General features: G+C 45.9%; 1 long non-coding RNA gene across 1 annotated transcript; it reads left to right on the top strand.

Moving 5' to 3' along the window:
- Positions 1-710: 710 nt before the first annotated feature.
- Gm30224 (predicted gene, 30224) lies at positions 711-13450 on the top strand. The gene is made up of 3 exons (NR_168718.1): positions 711-1031; positions 3723-3862; positions 11894-13450. It is a non-coding gene; the product is annotated as a predicted gene, 30224 (long non-coding RNA).
- The last annotated feature ends 5679 nt before the right edge of the window (positions 13451-19129 follow it).

Raw genomic sequence — 19129 nt, 5'->3', positions numbered from 1 at the left:
TGTGACTTTGGGGAGGTAAGTTTGTCAGAGGATGGTGAGCTGATTATTAGAATCCGGGGATCTCATGAAGACGTATGAAAGGGACTGGTACCAAGCCTCCCCCCTTCTATTACTTTCTTATCACAAACAGTGTCTCTCCCCTCCAGGGGACACAGCAATAAAGTGCCATCTAGGAAAGCAGAGAGGCAGAGCCTCTCTAGTGGGTCTCACCAGGCATCAGGACAGTCAGTTCCATGACCCTAGGCTTTCTGCTCTCTAGAACTATGAGAAAACAACTTCCTTTTCTTTATAAATTACACAGTATTTTGTTGTTGTTGTTGTTTATAAATTACACAGTATGTTTTTGTAATAGCACAAAGGACAGGCACTTGCCCTGAGGCCTTGTCCCACCCCACCCCCCTCCTGCAGTGACACACCGTCCCCATGTCTTCAATCTTATACAGACACCAGTCATTGGACCAGACACATTGCAAGTGTGACTTTGTCCTGATTCCATTTATCTACAAAGACTTCATCTCCAAATGAGGTCATATTCAGAGGAACCTAAAGTTCCAACTCACAATGTCTTTTTATGATTCAACCCCCTGTGAATTTGTCTGTGATATGAAAAGGAAAGGAAATGAGATGCACAAGGATGGGATGGGATGGGGTGATGGGATCCAGGGAGGCGCTCCTCTCCTCGTGACGTGAGGGAATGAGTTCTTCCAGGCAAAAGAAACATCAACTGCCAAGGGCACAACACAGGAGCTTGCCTGGAAATGGATAGACCTGAAAGAGGAGACTAGTCCCAGCCATTGCAAAGCCATCCTGGAGAACTTTCCTATGGGGTTTTGACGCTTTGAGTGAAAAGAATGGGGTGGGCTAACCCACCCCCTGGTGAGTCTGCAAGGCTTCTGGGTGAAAACGATCGACCTGTTGTCCTGGAGGAAAGAATCATGAGCAAAGGAAATGACTCTGTCACTAGGACACAGCTGGGTGGCTGGGTCGGTTCCAGTTTTCTCACCCTGCTGAGAACTACTGTGGTACAGCAGGTAAGAAGACTTTGAACTCACTTGGAAAGTAGAGATGATCTGCTGATAGATTAAGGGGGAAATCTTTAGCAGTTGAGCAACCCAAGGGTGAAGTGGCCATTACTTAAGACGGAAGTCTGGGGAAAGACAAGTCTATCTTGCAGCCCCAGGCTAGTGGTCCAGGGAGAGGGGGAGACAGAACTGAATGATCTTTGCTAGTTCCTCCAGTCCCAAAGATGGAGACTCCTTCTGAGTGGAAAGTACAATAGCTGACAGGACATGCTAAGACCCTCTGGTAGGTGTGCTTGTAGAGGACAGTGCCTGGTGGGTCTCATGAGAATGTAGTATTCCATCTGCTGAGAAGCCCGCCAGAGACCTAGGGCTGACTCTTTGCAGAGCCACATCAAGGCTGAACTCTGACTTTCCACATTAACAGGTGAGAGATGTTCTCGTTCTTTGGCCTTATTTCCTGGGTAAGCTGACCCTCAGCAGAGGCCTGAGGGTGGGCGCCAGCTCCTCCCTACATTAGCTGTCAAGAATGGAGGAAGGGTTTCTCTGAGTGCCTTGATTGTTGGAGAGAATGGCTTTCCTGTTACAACATGCAGAGCAATAGGATTTGTGTTGCAAAAACATAATCACCTTTCTTCCGTTAATGAACTTCAGAGAAGGCACAGCTGCCAATCATACGTATCTATTTACCTCAGTAAACAGCCTCCCCATGGACAGACACATGGCTGCGTAGAGGAAGAACAAACCTCCCAGCCTCCCTCTGACTTATTGCTCCCAAGGACAAGTTTCTGGCCAATGTTATCTGAGCAGCAGGGTGTGGCAGCTACCAGGAATTCTCCTAAATGTGTGCCTCTGTGCAGCCTTTATTCTTTATCTCTTTCTTATCCCTCTCCTGATCCTCCTCCCTAAAATGCAGAGGTGATGGTTAGGTCAAGAACACCACATCCCAAGGAATGATGATGGTATTGCGTTAGCCAGAGCCCTGCACAGCATATGCAGAGCTCCCCTCCAAACTCTGAATGGCCAATGGCTTGCTTCAGCTAACTAAACATCCCTCATATACAGGAGGCTCCCCATCACTAGAGAGAACCCTAATCCTAACCGGCCCACACATGAATCATGTCCATGAAAATTTGACTAGTGGAAGAAGTGGTCTCTCTTGGATTTTACTCCTTCCAGCTTCCTACAAGTTTTTCCAGATGTTCTAGTACTACCATGTGCAACAGAAGGCAGGGTGGTTGTGGGGAGGCACTAGGCTATCTCCAGATTCACCCATGTGGTGGTACCCTGATGCCTGCCCACCCCCACCTCCTCCCAGAGGTTTGTAAAGGCCTGAATTCCTCAGGGAACTGGCCCTACTCCCCCCCCCCCATTCTTTCTAAGGTACCATTCATATTTGTCATTTGTTATCTTTCTCTCTAACTATTCAATACATGTCTGGGAATCCTCGCTTGCAAACAGCAACAGAAACCCGTCATTAATTTGAAGGTTTCTGTATATATCTGCCACAAATAATAAACTGAAACTGAAAAGAGACACAATACAAAACATGGACAAGACCAGCAAGGAGCTCTGGCACCGCTGCTGGGAACATAAATTTATATAACCATCGTGGGACACAATGCATCACCACTTCTAAAAAGATGAAGACATTTTTGTCCAAAGTCCAAATATTCCCATCACTAGGGAAAAAAAATCTCATAGTATCTAATCATGAGCACCAGAAGATAGGCTCAAGTGCTCATAACAGCTGGAGACTCGGGGGTCTGCACCTGAAGACTGGATGAATACATTGTTGCATTCTCATGGTAGATAGAGAAAGTGGATGAAAATGGCTGGCCACTGTGGATACCTAGAGTATCATTTCATCTATAGGAAACTCCAAGCCAAACACACTCAGATACTGTATCTGTGGCTGTTGACACAAAATTGAGGTCCTGATTAAGACTGTTCAGTGATTACAGAGTTGTCAGAGTGCAGAGTACCCTCTAAAAGGTTCTATGTCTGAAGTGCCTTCCAGGGGATGTGGGAAGGATCCGGACTGTGTTCGTTAGAGGGAGGTGAGTAAGTAAGCTATTGGGAGTGCTGCCTTGGGAAATAGTGCGCCTCTCATGGGACCTTCATGAACTCTCATGAGAAAGTTGATAAAAGAGCAACCCTGGCACTTCCCTGGGCTCATCCTGGCTCCTGTCTCAGCCTCTGATCTCTTCTAATCACGTGCTGTCCTCAGGACACGGTCTGCAGTGGACTGGCACATTCCAGCTCCCTCAGCAAAGACCAACTGATGAGAACACCTATCTGAGATTTCCAGCTTTTAGCTTTCTTTCTTTTTCCCATAAAATACCTAGTTTCTGGTACTTTGTGATAATGACAGGCAATAATTAATATATTTGGTTATATTTTATGGGACAAGGATTCACTGCAGATTCTAGAATATATCTTTTTTTTTTTTTAGTTTTTTTTTTAGTTTTTTTTTTTTTTTTAGTTTTTTTTTTTAGTTTTTTTGAGACAGGGTTTCTCTGTATAGCCCTGGCTGTCCTGGAACTCACTTTGTAGACCAGGCTGGCCTCAAACTCAGAAATCCGCCTGCCTCTGCCTCCTGAGTGCTGGGATTAAAGGCATGTGCCATCACGCCCGGCAGAATATATCTTCTATTAGCTTAGATGATGAATATTCACACATTTATTTTATCATAATTCACAGACTGTGGTTTAAGTGAAGTGATAACGGATCAAGCTGTACTTTTGATCAGTTGAGCTCACTGCTGTCCACAATTCCTTTGGAATCTCAGAAGCCAACCAGTCATGTGATTGACACACACCGGAAGCCACCATGGCAATCAGGTAAAAGGCAGCATGGCTGCTGCCGGCATTACTGCGGAGGTTCCTGGGACTCTTACACACAATGTACACTGTATTTCTTCTTAAGGACTTGATCATTTTAAATTAGAAGGAGATAACACACCAGCATGAAACTACTCCCAGATATGAGTTGTCTCTATCTCTAACTCCTGTAACTACCTCTAACAACAGCCATCCCCAAAGCCCTTATGGCACCCCTGCTCTGGTTGCTCCATGAGATAGGCAAGCTGTTCATAAATTCACTGTCCAGATGTGGTCTATGATCTCAGTGCAAAAGTCGGGGAGGGGGATATGTATGTGTGTATGTGGGTGGCACTGAGGCATGGAGTAGACAGAGCCCTTCATCAGAGCGGACAGGAATGACTCCGACCACAGATGTAACTCGCAAACAAAAGCATTCTTTCTTTTGGTTGCAACTGTCTGTCTTTCTCTTCGCAAATATCTTACATCTGTACAATGATTGGTTCAAATGTCACATAAAAAGAAGCCTCCCGAGCTGCCAGCTCATTGGTTTACAGGAGGAAAAGAAAGGCTGCCTCATGTGTAAAAAGGCCATGTAATTGCCCTTCGTCTGTCTAAACTGCCAACTCCTGCAGCCCAAGACTCTGCTTGGATTTCCTCCCAATACTTGAATACATAAATACAGGCTGAAGTGCACTGCCCTGTTTATGAGCCTTTTAAAGATGAAAGAGTCAGTTCAGCCCTTGGGTTTGTCACTAGTTTAAAACACGCTGTATTTACCACTTAGCGGGTGGTTCCCTCAGCAGGGTCTATTAGTCTCTTCATCTCTGTCTCAGCACTGAATCCTGGGATTGAGTTTGGAAAAGAAGTACCTTTAATGAAGAATACTGGGCTCCATCTCCCACATACTAAAAGACTGCGGGCCCTCTCTTTAATGCAACCAAATTTTAAAAGGACAGGTCTGAGCCAGGATACTGGTGGTTTGTAAGGAGTCACCGTTCTCTTTCGAAATCATTTGGTCACATGGACAGCAGAAAGTATCAGAGTCAGGACACAAGCTGGAGCCCACAGAGCTTGGGTTTTCCTGGAGGAGCTGCCTGGACTAGAGAAGCGCGGGTAATGGTTTCAAAGGTATGCATAGCCTGGGGTCCAACATGCCCTGCTTCACTGTGGAATGGCCACAGTCTATACATGTTTGCGCATTGGATTGCTTGGGTTTGCTTTTGGACATCTTTTAATTCACCATTTCGGCCATGCGTGGTGACATTTCACACCTACAATTCCAAACGGGAGAGGCAGAAGCAGAAGGATCGTGAGTTCAAGGCCAGCCTGAGCTTCATAGTGAGAGCCTGCCACAGACAAACAATGAATGAATGAATGAATGAATGAGTAATAAAATTCTATATTAGATTCACCACTGGATTCAAACCTGAGCTCTTGGCAAAGCTTGAGTTTTCCCTACATGGATCCAGGAAGACATTGCAAAGCATAGAGAAATCAAGTGTGGGAGGCTCTTGGCTTGGAACTGATGCAGTTACTGAAACTCTCAGTATGATTTATGGTTTTGAGAGGCCTGGTTCTGAGACCTACACCAAGCAGCCTACTCTGAAATTAGCTAGCTATACATTTGGTCTGTGAAAACTATATAAGTTTACTCCCTCCGGAGTTGATACAGCCCTGTGATAGAGACCAACACACCTACTGGGAACAGTTTCAAAAAGCTTCAAAAAGTGTTACATGTGTGTGTGTGTGTTTGTGTGTATGCATCTGTGCTCATGTGTGACCACATGCAGAAATCATTCCAATATCAAGGAACTTTAGGACCCAGTCTAATGGGAAGAGAGGGCGTGAGTGTGGGTGTGTGAGAAACGAGGCAAGCCTGACACAAAGCTTTGATTTTACCTTTTCTCCTCAGGTCAGTCTTCTGTTTCTCAATGACACTAAGCAGTTTATAAACTTCTGTTAGTCTTAAAGGATGAAGGGACAAAACACGGAATGAATATATATATCTCAGAAAGGAATTACTGGATAAAGACGCATACATTTCAGTTGGAATACTCAAGGAGCGAGACTAGAGAGTACAGCTTTACACACAGGAGCCTAGACTCCAACCAGCCCAGTATTGCATAAATTCGTCTAAATTATTCTAAACTGCTTTAAACAAAACAAAACAAACAAGCAAACAAACCCAAACATACAGAGCATCAAATAAGCTCAACAAAGTTTGGTATGTAATGTATGTACTGGGCAAACCAGAGGACATAAACAGATAACAGAAAACCAAGACAAATCACAGATGAAAGATAACATCCCAGGATTTGTCAGATACTGATGTATAACAGTTAAACACCCAAACTTAAAGTGGCTGGAACTGCGTGTGCAAGACCTGCCAAGATCAAGCCGGCAGAAACCTCAGCACGGATGGGGAAGGGCTCCAAGAAGTTCTAACCAGCATTTGATGGCTAGTGGGAGACAAAATGTTGGTGTTCTTCAGGGGTGTACAACCATGTGTAAGTAGAGTCTCACACCTCTGTGCACACACAGCTAGCACTGATTGGAGTCTATAGGTTTACGAATGCTTGACAATGGAAGCAGGGTAGGGAGGACGCTGACAGGATATTGCAGGGAGCAGGGGGCGGGGCACTGCGGGGGCGGGGCATAGAGAGGAAGCAGACTGGACATTGCAGGGAGGCGGGGCATAGAGAGGAAGCAGACTGGACATGGGTGGGTGGTAGGGAGGAACTGGACAGAAACAAATGGCTGGCAGATTGGATCAAAACACATTACATACACATATGAAATTCCCAAACAAGATCTTTGAAAATGTAAAAACCAAACAAAAACCAAGAGCTCTCATGGTAGTTAACCAAAATGAATCCTGAAATGTATATGTGATTAAAAAGTCTCAGAAACTAGTTAACTATTTTAACTAGTTGACAGAGTGCTGAACTGGTCTACAAGAGCCAGTGTTTTACAACTGAAAATGTTTCAACTTAAGAACTTACTAACTAGATCTGATTGGAAGCAAAAACACCCTGAAGAATTAAAGTGCGCTGGACAAAGTCTTGGTGACTAAGAGAAAGCAGTTCCCATGCTGGGAAGCTCAAAGCTGCCTCGAACTCCAGCTCTGCACAATCTGACTCCTCCTTCTGGCGTCACAGATACCCACACACAAGGCATGTACTCACACACACAGATACAGACATAAAAATGAAATATCGAAAAGATATTCGTGAACCAGAAAACAAGTCAAGAAAAAAATAGATAGACCAAAATATTTTTATTAGATATTTTCTTTATTTACATTTGAAATGTTATCCTCTTTCCTAGTTTCCCCTCCCCCTGCTTCCCAACCCACCCACACCCATTCCTAGTCCTGGCATTCCCCTATACTGGAGCATAGAACCTTCACAGGGCCTAGGGCCTCTCTCTCCTCCCACAGATGACTGACAAGGCCATCCTCTGCTACATACACAGCTAGAGCCATCAGTCCCACCATGTGTTTTCTTTGATTGGTGGCTTAGTTCCAAGGAGGTCTGGGGGTACTGGTTAGTTCATATTGATGTCCTCCTATGGGGCTTTAGACCCCTTCAGCACCTTGGGTACTTTCTCTAGCTCCTTCATTGGGGACCTTGTGTTCTGTCCAATGGTTGGTTGTGAGCATCCACTTCTGTATTTGATCAAAATATTTTTTTAAATAGTACATATAGAAACTGAATATAAGATATGTAATGTGAAGAGTAGGGATGGATTAGATAAACAGAATTAAAATTCCAGGAGAGGAAAAAGGGAGCCAGAAGGAAGATGTTCTAAGAGCTACCGGCTAAGGAATTGATAGCAGGTAAACAAGACAGAACTTCACTGATTGCTAATAGCATGAAGCAAGGTAAACACTAAAGAACCCACACACATATATATTACAGTAAAAATAATATGAAGTGAAAAACAGATGAAAAAAAAAAAAAACTCTTAAAATCAGCCAGAACAACACTTCTCCTCCAAGGAGCCACCATAACATTGACAGGCAATTTCTAAACAGGGAAAGAAGAAACCGAACAGTGCCAGAAAAGTGTCTCCAAAGTTAGGACAAAAAAATGACTAAGACTCAGCCTCTTTGATCGGGGACATATAATTTTAAGAGGAGACAGAAGAAAGGTGGCTTCAGGCAAATCACAGAATTTGTCACCAAAAAGATTTTTGAGGAAGAACATATAAAAATAATCTTTGATGAGGAGGCGAATGATTTGTGTAGAAACACTCTGTGTGGGGAGCACGGAAAGGTAGTGGGAGCACGGAAAGGCAGCGGGAACAGTTGGTGCTACAAGGGCTAGAGTGTCTTGTGAGGCTTACTAAGCAGAAAGAAACCAAAACATCTGATAAAATTGCTTTAAAGGCAGGGGAAAAGTTAATGGTGGTAAAATGTCCACTTTTTTTTTTTTTTTACCATCAGTGAGAAAATTACTAATTGATAGCTAAGGTGTATGATGTCATCTAGAATAGTAACTACAAAGGAGATAAAACTGTATTAAAGATTTGTTTAGTGTGTGTGTGTGTGTGTGTGTGTGTGTGTGTGTATACACATGTGACTGCAAGGGCCCATAGAGTCCAGAGACATTGGGTTCTTGACAGAGTGACAAGCAGCTGTGAGCCACCTCCACCTGATATGGATGCTGAGAACTCTGAACCCAGGCCTCCCCCAAGAGCAGACTTCCTTCCTACCAACCGGGCTATTTCTCTAGGCCTGAAAATGTATAATTTTTTTACACAACAACAAAATAATAAGATATGTTCTCAAATAAGGCATGCGTTTTAGACCCTTTTTTTTCTTGTAATAAACTAATTAGTTTATTTATCATAAACTAAAAAGCACAGCAGCTTAAAACAAGATGTTTGAAGTGCCACAACTTCTGGGATAGAGTTCAGAGGTTTCCTTTGGTAGCAATAACTTAGAATCTCTTACAGCATTGCTGAGTATCATGGCTACAGTCCAGTGGACACAGCCAAGGGCAAGGCGCTGACTTTGAAGGCAAGTCCCTCAGAAGGCCGTGAACAGGAGGCTCAGTTCCGCTCCTCCACAGACTGCATGTCACAACTAGTGACTTAGCCAAATCAGTCCCTAGTGAACACTCCTGTGTCCAACTACCTCTTCTCTCAGGGACAGAATATCATTGTCCCTGTATCTTTAGCCCGAATTCTGTGGAGCAACAGCAATCACAGACTGTATGTGAAAAAAAGGGGGTGGGGGCTATTACAATGACTTCTGTTCTGGCTGGTTTTGTGTGTCAACACAAGCTGGAGTTATCACAAAGAAGGAGCGTCAGTTGAAGAAATGCCTCCATGAGATCCAGCTGAGGGGCATTTTCTCAATTAGTGATCAAGGGGGTGGGGGGAGGGCCCATTGTGGGTGGTGCCATCCCTGGGAAGCAAGCCAGTAACAAACATCCCTCCATGGCCTCTGCATCAGCTCCTGCTTCCTGACCTGCTTGAGTTCCAGTCCTGACTTCCTTTGGTGATGAACAGCAGTGTGAAAGTGTAAGCTGGATAAACCTTCCCAGTTTGCTTCTTGGTCATGATGTTTTGTGCAAGAATACAAACTCTGACTAAGACAACTTCCATGGCCAGACAATGAGTGCCAGGCTACATCATTAGTTGTAACATACATGTCCTATACATGTGTGCTTCAATGCAAAAACCAACCTGAATGGATTTGAATGGTGGTGTCCTGTTCAAAGATGATATTTAGATGCCCCAGACTTGATCATACAACCCAGACTAAGTCAAATTTTACAAGAGAAGAGCATGGTCATGCACAGGTATGTAATATTATCCCCCCCTCCTTTGTACGTGGGAAGAAAACGATATCCTGAACATGTCAGGGACTCGCGCTAATGATACAGCTATTAACACAAACCCAACTCAGCCAATAGCTGAACAGCCAGGATTGTTGACCGTTGGCCATCTGATTGCCTTTGTTGCCTTCAACCCACCTCAATAAAACTTACAAACATGAGTATACTACCACAGACAATCACAGTGCCATACAGCAAACATCTCAGGAGCTAACTCTGCCCCTAATCATTTATGAAGAACCCTACATAGAATATCTAGCTCCTTTAACTTTGAAAATAGCCATATTGTAGGTGTGGTTATTATTTTCCTATTAACCTGTGAGAAGTTAGGCAACATGTGTAGCTCTCAGTCACCCAGCTAGTAAGGAGCATAAACAGGGGTCCCGGAGCCCATGCTTTAGATCCATGTACTGCGTTGCCTCCCTGAGACCAAGCTCCCACTTCTTGAATGAGTAAATACACAAGAGAAGAAAAAGAAACTATGAAACTATGATTTGATACTATGTAGCGTGCAGCAGGCTCCCCAGTTTGCACAGTTCAATACATTGAAGATCCTTAAACTGTGAGTTTTGACCCCAAGTGGAGTCACAAAAACAGAACGGTGACAGAGATCCCCGAAGACCTCATAATTGAAACTGAATTCAACATGGAACAGTGCACAGCAACAACACACAGGCACTCTGTTGTGTTTCCGGCAACACTCGCTAGCCTGAGCTGTACCGTGTGACTTCACTTCCGCCTTGGCTCTGAGCAGTTTGCTCTGTGCCTACCTTCTCTCCACACAATACCAAAAGCTCTAAACCCTACACCATAAACCCTGCCTAAAACATGGTGGCTGGGACTCAAGACTCTTGTGTGTTACCGCTTGCAGTACTTTAATTGTACGTATGACGTTTTCTACTACAGAAAACATGGAGGCTTAATCATAGGAAACAAAGATATTTATTTTTTCGCTATGATAGCTCCTCAGCGTGTAATTATCAAATTAATATATTTGGATTGGATTGGACTAGGCAAGCGTGAATACCTATATTAGCGTGTGAATTTGGTTCCATTACTAATAAATGGTAAAATTATATGTGTACCAAAGCATTATTCTAAAGTAATTTTTAATTTTTTCCTTTTATTTACTTTTCTCTCATATAATATATCCTGACTGTAGTCTTCCCTCCCACCACTCCCCTTGTCTGTCCCCTGAATTGCCCTCTCCCCCAGATCTACTGCTCCTCTGGGTTGTTTGTTTGCTTGTTTTTGGTTTTGTTTTCTTTTTTCCTGAAAAAAAAAAAAAAAAGCAGACCTCCCAGGCTTATCAGCTAAACAAAGTATTACAAGTTACAATAAGGTACAGACCCTTGTATCAAGGCTGGATGAGGCAACCCAGAAGGAGAAAAAGGTCCCAAAGAGCAGACAAAGGAGCCAGAGACCCCTGACTCCCACCGTTAGGAGTCCCACAAAAAACACCCAGCTACACAACCATACACATACGCAGAGGACCTAGCCCAGACCCCGCTGTGTATGATACCCTGTGGCTTCTGGAGGGAGTCTCTGTGAGCCCATATGAGCGCTGCTTAGCTGATTCTGTGAGCCCACATGAGCGCTGCTTAGCTGATTCTGTGAGCCCATATGAGCGCTGCTTAGCTGATTCTGTGGGTCGCGTTCTTGGCCCCTCTGGCTCTTCATCCTTCCTCTCTCTTCTGTGGTTAAAGTAAATTTCTTTATGATTTATTACCAGTAATTATTTTATTTGTATACTCATTTTATATACCCATATACCTGGAGTCATATGTCTCCTAGGCTAGAGCTGGAGTAGAGCAAGGTTGGCAGAATGCTTGCCTGGCATTCTGAAGTCCTGTGTTCAACCTCAAGTGTTTTGTGAATCAGGCGTGGGGGTACAGGCCCATAATCCCAGCCCTCTGCATGTCCAAGCAGGAGGATGAGAAGTTCAAGGTCATCTTGGGCTATATGAGACTGTATCTCAAAAACAAAAAACTCCTCTGAAAATGAAGCCCAGGTGGATAAAGCCTAAGAGACCCTGAGGTGGATTTTGCCTTCATCAAGTCCTAGAAAGAGAACAAAGCCAAAGTCCATGAAGAAGAAGACAGAGCATGGAGTGCTGGTCATGTGGAGCTAGGGTGTGATGGGACCTGGGAGACCTGGTTCAACTGTCACTCACGTTCTTCCTCTCTGTGTCTCTGATTCACAGGTCAGCACCAGGCAGCTTCACTTTCCCTTGATCATCCTCCTGTATCTGTTGGTTGAGCTTGTGAGTCTTCTCCTAGTCACACCAGAACTCTCAGCCAACCGCTATCCATGTGTACGTCGTGTGGGATCGGAGCCTCTCTCCTCGTGGACAGATTCCATTGATTGTTCTCCAGTGTGAGCCACAGATCGCTTGGGAGAGCACACTCATCGAACCTGCTTCCTGGCCGCATCATTCAGACATCTCTGCACAGAGCAGGAAGCTGTCCTCTGGCACTGTGTGAGCCTGCGGTGTGCTGTCAGTGCTGAACTGTGCGTCTCCGGCTGGTTGCTGTTGGGCCTGTTCCAGAAACACATCCTCAAGGCTCACTACCAGCCCTGCCTTCTCCAAGAGTGCTCTCTGAGCATCCTTCCCAGGGCAGTCTCTCACGTCTGGACCACAGCTTGACATTTGACTTGTATGTCTTTACTCTCTCTGAATTCCACCAAGTGTCAGCTCCATGGGGGCAGAGACTGTGTCATATTCATTTGAACATCAAGATAGAATTATAGAGTCATCGTTTCTACAGTTTTTTTTTAAGAGCAATCAAAGACATGCCAGTGTGTTGGTTGGTTTTTGCTTGTTTGTTTTCGTCTACTTGACACAAGCCAGGATCACGTGGGAAGAGATAGCTTCAGTTGAGAAAGGACTGTATCAGGCTGGCCTGTAGGCGAGTCTGTGGGGCATTTCCCTGATTAACGATTGCCACGGAAAGGCCCAGCCTTCTGTGGGTGGTGCCGGCTCTGAGCAGGTTGTCCTAGGCTGTATAAGAAAGGTTGTTGAACCACGCAGGGGAAGGAGGTAACATCCCTCCAGCCTCTCTACTTCAGTTCCAGCCTTAAGTGCCTGCCCTGGCTTCCCTGGTAGAATAACCCCCCTGCTTTTGGTCATGGTGTTTTATCACAATAGCAGAAGGCAAACTAAAACTGTCACCAAGGAAAGGACAAAGTGGATTCTGACTCTCTAAGTGGTACAGTCGCAGTAGTGGGAAGGGATACACGAGATACAGGACACAGAAAGCAGTCGTGTTTGCAGCTCCTGGGTCCCAACACAGCCCTCTGGTTCTCATACAAAGGCCCACGCATGTTGCTAGGGTTAAGACGTGGCCCATCCCCTTAAGGTTCATGTGGCAAGAGTTTTGTCTCAAGTGTGGTGGTGTCAAGGTCCTAGACCCTTTCAAAGGTGGCCTGGAGGAAGGGCCGTAGGTAAAGAGGCGTCTGCCCTTAGCAGAAATGAGTGATTTTCTTACAGGGCTGTGTTGGGTCTCTGTGAGAGCTAGTCATTATGAGGTGAGGCCATGCCCTATGCCTGACCCCTTCTGCATGGGACCACGCTCTCTTCTGCTTCTCCACCGTGTTACAGTGTAGCCAGGAGGGTCCTCAGCAGATGCTGTTACCATGCTGAATGCACATTGCAGCCACCAGCATGATGAACCAAATTCAACGTCTTTTCTTTGTATTTTGATATCTTGTTCTAGTAATACAAAATAGACTAAGGAGGGAATTAAATGGTTTTTTATTATTGTTTTGTTAGTTTGCTTTTGGGGGGATGGGGAATATATATATATATATATATATATATATAGAGAGAGAGAGAGAGAGAGAGAGAGAAGATGTCTCTATGTAGCCCATGCTAACTTTGAACTAGTGACCCTCTTACCTCTACCTCCCAAGTGCTGGGATTACAGGTGTGCACCACCACATATGGCCAGGAGTTGAGGCTTGGAATTTGCAAGAGGAGAGCTCAACTTTAGAATAGCTATCCCAGTGAATCGGCCCCAGATCAGGAACATCCTGTAGGAAGGACCAACCCCAGCACCCTGCTCACCCTTGATCTGGGCTTGCATGAGCTCTGCCCAAATTGAGGGATGAAAATCCAAATACAAAAAGCCCTGTGAGTCCCAGGGGCTTATCCCAGAGGCAAGCTCCTTAGAGGCTATCCACCTTGTCACGCTTGCAGGGGTTTTGAGAAGTGTTAAATGTCGGTAGCTTGAGTTTGTCATGATTTGCTTGTGTTGGTGAGATTGGCTGATGCTTCCGACCCAGACCTCTCTGCACACCTCTCCATTAACCAGCACAGCCCGTTGTTAGGCACTGACCTCACACCGATGCCTGCCTCCTACCTCAGCTGAGCCCAAAGAACCTTGCCGATTTGCTTCTCTGCGATGTGGACAGTTGATTAGAGAAGTGGCAACCTGAGATAGCACTGGCAAACCTCACAGAGCATTAAGACTTGTCCTTACTCCTGGAATAAGCATGCGGGGGGGGGGGGGAGGAGAAAACTAAAAGGACAAAGGCACAGAACAGGGTTGGTGAACGGAAATCTCAAAAGGTTCTTGACACCAAAGCCTCTCTCCGGGTTACAACTCTGGCCAGGTTCCTCAAAGCCCTCTTCCCTACTAGAGCTCAGCTTTCACCATAAAAGCTGAAACAACTGCTAACATAGTCTCTAGTCATTCATGGCCACATCCCTAATGTGTCTCTGCCCACACCAAATGCCTGCCTTGGGAAGCTCAAGGCTGACAGTAAATTTACTCTTTGTAGCAGCCAACATTTGAAGATAGGGCCCAGTCCCCAGCACCTGTGAGAGGGAAGAGCCCAGCTTCAGTAGTTGCCAGCTACGGGGCACAGCTGGTCTAATCACAGGCACACTGACCCTTTGAAGCTTCTCAATTCCCAGACTCCGCCGAGCCCCCCTCGGCTCCCTCCCACTCCCTCACTCTCTCTTATGTAGAGCCACATCTGTGCGACTCAAGCATGCTCGTCTCACCCTGGGCTCTGCGTTCTTGCAATGGTCACTACTGATGGAACTCTCTCTGAGCCGCCTTAAGGTCTGGCGATGACTATCATAATCACTATTCGAAGTCGCTAAACAAAAGGGGCCAGGGTAAGGCTTTGGCATGACACCAAGGCTGTGGTTAAGACAAGCTTGCGTACCATAGATTGAGAAGACGGAAGAACAGAAATATGAGGAGGAGAGGGGTGTGGCTAAGTGCTGCTTGCTTTACAGTGGGTCCCGTGGCTGTGGGGACCCATAGCTCTGCAGGCCCTGTAGGCGCTGTAACCGCTAATGCACAGGAGTTAGGAGTGTGCTCTCTGACACTATAGCTCCAGCTCTACCTGACAGCATCCCTGCTTCATGTAACCCCTGGTTCCTAGAGTTTGTTCAGTCCTTAGGAAAGTATGTCCAGCCTATAGATCTCCTTTGCTTTCCCCATACTGTCTTTGGATGCCAGCATGCACAGTTGGTCAACAGCCTTTGGATCAGGACTTGGACTCCTGTGACATCACCACCCATGTCTTGGCTTCTTTGGTAATCCGGGATGTAGAATTAGTGTCTGCTTTGCCTGTGACAGTATGACACCTAAAGGGTTAATCCATCCAAAATGCTGGCAAGAAGCAAGGGTCAGGTGTGATTCAGGGCCCCTCCTTTCCAAGCTAAGAGAAGACCTTTCTCTGCTTGGGAGGAAGGGTCTGTTGCTTGGCCAATGGACTGGACATTCCAAAGGTCACCCTAAACTTCGGGGTTGGGCCACTAAGCCCTCAGGCCCCAGCCTGTTCCATCTATATCCCCAATCCGGGCCAGCCCTGTGCCCTGCCCCCTGCTCGGCTGGATCAGATTAGCAGGAGAGAGGTGCTTACAAGATTGCTCCACTTGGCTCTCCAGCAATTAATTAAGAGCCGTCTGAGAGCCTCCAAAGGCGCATGCAAGCTCCAGCAAGATGGGGCACACATGGCTCAGTCCAAAATATTTGTTGTGTTTTTCCCCTAGCTGGGGAACCGGTTCTTACCTGTTCCCTGGACTGATGAGATTTTAAAGCTATTCACTCTCGATGCCAGCTGTGAGCAGCCTGCTGGTCTTAAGGAAGGCGCAGGTATCAGCTATGAACCACTCTGATGGTCATAAGGAAGGTGGGGAAGAGGCTAGAAACGTCACGGCTACACAACCGAGCAATGAGTAGTGTTATCTGGGGGCTGTGCATTATGGTCAGCAGGCTGCTCCACACATTGGGGCATTGGCCCCAGAATGGCCGACAAGGAGGACTGTTTTGACACGATGGCAGCTTTGTGGCCCTAGAAGCTTTGGGATCAGTGGCCCCCCTCATAGCAATTAGGTCTTAGGTATTAGGGAATCAGATGGTCTCAAGTCCTGTCAACTTTGAGGCATGATCTATGTTCTGCCATCCCCTGACATTACAGTCCGTTGGCTGAAGGCACAGCCAAGTGTCAGTCAGTGAACTTGCTCAAAAGAGGCAGAGGGGAGGGTCTGGGAGATGGCTCAGCTGAGGAAGCCCTCACTGTGACCTCCAGTGCCCACATCAAAGGGCAGGTAGGCAGCAGCAAGCCCTCACTTCTGGGAAGGCAAACCCAGCAGGACCCCCACAGCCCTCTCGCTCACTGCTCTTGCTGAGGCAATAAGTTCCAGCCTCAGTGAGAGATCCCATCTCAAGAAATAAAGTTGAGAGCCTGGAGAGATGTCTCAGCGTTTAAGAGTACTGGCTGCTCTATCATCGTAAGCCTCGGGTTCAATTCTCAGCACCCACATGGTGGCTCACAACAACCTTTAACTCCACCTCCAGTGTATCTGATGCCCTCTTCTGGCTTCTGTGGGCCACATGCATTGCACACATGTGGTGGACAGACACACATGCAGGCAAAACACCAATACACATAAAATAACTTTTTAAATAAATAAGTAAAGAGATCCAGGAGGATATTCAATGTTAAACTCCTGCCTCTACTTATACACACAGGCAGTGAGGCCGCATGACTTCCTTTAGTCCCAGCACTTGGGAGACAGAGGCAGGTGGATCTCTCGAGTACAAGGCCACCCTGGTCTATAGAGCTAATTTCAGGACATAGTGAGACCCTGTCTCAAAACAAACAAACAAATAAATAAAAAACAACACACACATACACACAAATGAAGAGTTGTAGGTCAGAAAGCAAAAATCAAGGATATTACAAAATTCCTTTTAAAACAAAGAGAAAACAAATCTGTGTGCATATTTTTATAGAGGAAATTTAGAATTAAAAATAGTTAAAACCAGGTACTTTTCTCAATATGGGCTAATTAATTAGGAAGATAGGTCTTTGGGGGAATAACACTGCAGAATTGTGATTCATTGTGTTCTCAAATGGATTTGTGTCTGCCTGTCCCTCTTCTGACGTGGATTGTTGGAACACCAGCAGCAGGCCCAACAGGCCGACCCTTGCACTTGCCCTTGGCTACAGAAGCAAGATATTGCTAGAATCTTGAGGGAGCTTTCCACAGCCCTCCCAGCCTGCGTTTTGTGTCCCTCAGCCTGCCTTCCTCCAGGCTGCACCAAGCAGACCTTGGGAAGGGGGAGACATGGTTGTCATGGTTCCTGCCCTTTCCCTTCCCACAGCATTCCACTGTTGGAGCCTGAAGGAGACAGGGCGCAGGCCCCCAAAGAGTACACACATCAAGGAGTCAAGCCCTCCCTAAGAGGAGTCCAGGATCCCGGGCAGTGTTGCAGGCATGCAGGAGTCTTGGGCTCCTGGCAGAGTGCAGGGCCTCTTTCATATGCAGTCATCAGACACAAGAGCTGAGGAAAGCGGCCTGGCCAGTTACTGACTGCAAGACAGTGTGATTTCCAGCTGGGAGCACACAGGAATATGTGGATGGCTTATCACAATCCTCATGGAACTGGAATCAGTCAGCTGGGCCCTGCTCCTCCTCTTCCCAGCTGTGTGACCTTCACCAAAGTGCCAGCTCCCTGGGCTTGTGTTTCTTCATGAAGAAAAAGCAAGGTCTGGGCAACCCTCAAAGTGGTGATAAGAACCATGTGCGGAGCCTTCAAGTTTGCAGATTCCTAAGCCTTGCCTAGAACACACCAAATGAGGAAGTCGGACACACCACACACACACACACACACACACACACACACACACATCACAGACATATACACCACACACACACAAACACAAACCACACACACACATCGCAGACCTATATACCACACACACACACACACCACACACACATATATATCACAGACACAGCCCACACACAAACATGCACACACACACAAATCCATACACCGCACATGTATATATACATCACAGACATAAACCACACACAGAAATACACACATACATATACACACACATACATCACAGACATATACCACACACACACAGCACACATACCCACATACCACACACAAGGATAAGGATATGTATACCACACCCTCCTCATGTATTTATGTAAATATTACATGTAATATATGTAAACCTTCATTTCTGTATATATACATTCACACATACAGTGGATGTTCATGTATAATATTCATATTTATTATATGTATTATATATTCATGCATAGGTATATAAATGTGCATCTACTGTTTATGTGTGCATATATACATATATACATACACATACATATACATATGTGTTCACGAACATGCCCATAAATAAGCTCAATGTGCTCATTATATGCTTATAATATTATATATTATATGCTTGTTGTGTGTATACACACACATTTCACACACACGTGGCATCCCCCTGTATGTCCTCCTTACTGCTGATGACTGGGCTCGTGCTTTAAAGCATAGCCCCGTGACCTTGCCAGCTCTGTGTCCCTGGGACTAAGGTAACACCCACAAAGGCCACCTATCATTGTATCCAGTAACAAACATTCTCACAGGGAGGCAGCTCTGTGGATACAGAACTTGCAGCAAAAGCATAAAGACTGGAGTTCAAATCCCCAGAGCCCACATAAAAGCCAGGGGTGAAGGGCAAATCTGCAATCCCAGTGCTCCTACTACAAGACAGGAGGTAGAGGCAGGAGGGTCCCCAGAAGCTCAGGGTTAGCTGGTCTGGAGCACACGGTGGTGGCTGAGACCCTGTCACATAGGAGGAGCCACACAAGAGTTTGTCCTTTAACCTACAAATGCCTGTAATGGTCCAAATGCACCTTTTCCATCCCCGTTCTCTCTCTCTCTCTGTCTCTCTCTCTCTCTGTCTCTCTCTCTCTCTGTCTCTCTCTCTGTCTCTCTCTCTCTCTGTCTCTCTCTCTCTGTCTCTCTCTCTGTCTCTCTCTGTCTCTCTGTCTCTTCCCCCCCCCCTCTCTCTCTCTCACACACACACACACATCAAATGGCTGAGATTCTACCTTGCTGCGGTCAGAATGGATGCCTTCAAGAACAAGATCAGCAAACACTGCCAAGGA

This window comes from Mus musculus, chromosome 16 (assembly GCF_000001635.26).
Source record: "Mus musculus strain C57BL/6J chromosome 16, GRCm38.p6 C57BL/6J".
Classification (NCBI taxonomy): Eukaryota; Metazoa; Chordata; class Mammalia; order Rodentia; family Muridae; genus Mus; species Mus musculus.
This window is presented reverse-complemented; position numbering and strand designations above follow the sequence as displayed.